Source organism: Limulus polyphemus, unplaced genomic scaffold, assembly GCF_000517525.1.
Source record: "Limulus polyphemus unplaced genomic scaffold, Limulus_polyphemus-2.1.2 Scaffold16445, whole genome shotgun sequence".
In the NCBI taxonomy this organism is placed as follows: domain Eukaryota; kingdom Metazoa; phylum Arthropoda; class Merostomata; order Xiphosura; family Limulidae; genus Limulus; species Limulus polyphemus.
In genome coordinates this window covers 2,881-3,751 of record NW_013682055.1, presented here as the reverse complement: position 1 = coordinate 3,751, position 871 = coordinate 2,881, and the positions used below count along the sequence as shown (strand labels likewise).

The window sequence follows — 871 nt, the reverse complement described above, 5'->3', positions numbered from 1 at the left end:
TAAACATTCAGAAATATAAAGTGAGGTTGGTTCATAGTTGAACAGTTACAACAGTCTTGTAACACTTACTCCCAACATGTAGCTATAACACGTAATGTATCATAACGGAGCACATATATTTTAATGTTTTATAAGAGCTTATATGAGTTTCATACGTTTGATAATTCAAACGTAGATGGGAACGATAAAGATCTAGATATTTTATTTTCACTTTCTATTTTTATTTGTCAAATATCACAAAAATATTGGCTACATCAATACATTTCATTGCGAATAATGAAATGGAATCGTACGAAATATTTGTCTAATGCTATTCGATTTCTATGTTTACCATTTGAAGCGCTCTTTTTAATCCAGGAGGAAAAACAAGTTAAACTTATTATTATAGAAAACGTCAACTGCTGTCGGAAATTATATTTCAAGGGCGATATTGATGATACGTAAAGAGGTTGACAAGTACAACAATGGTTTTCCAGCGCCCTAGAGAACGCTAAAGAGAGAGAAAAAAACCCTCACATGTTTATAAACTAATAAAAGTTCAGTTTAAATTCAATAATGGTAATGATATATCAGTTTTCGTGGTATAGCGGTTATCACGTGCGCTTCACACGCGCAAGGTCCCCGGTTCGATCCCGGGCGAAAACATATTATTTCCTAGATAATTCTTTGAAACAACACGTACTACTTTTTTATATAAACAAAACCACCTTAGATGTGGAGAAAAGGTTTGTTTGTTTGAAGTTAGGCACAAAGCTACACAATGGGCTATCTGTGCTTATTCCACCACGGATATTGAAACACAGTTTCTAGATTGATAACCTCTTGTTGAATCTTGCTAGTCCTCGTCCAAAGGCTGCGTGAGGGAACGTTC

At 34.6% G+C, this 871-nt stretch overlaps 1 non-coding gene across 1 annotated transcript; it reads left to right on the top strand.

The window, feature by feature from the left end:
* The first annotated feature begins 572 nt into the window (after positions 1-572).
* On the top strand, positions 573-645 carry Trnav-cac. The gene has a single exon. It is a non-coding gene; the product is annotated as a tRNA-Val (tRNA).
* The last annotated feature ends 226 nt before the right edge of the window (positions 646-871 follow it).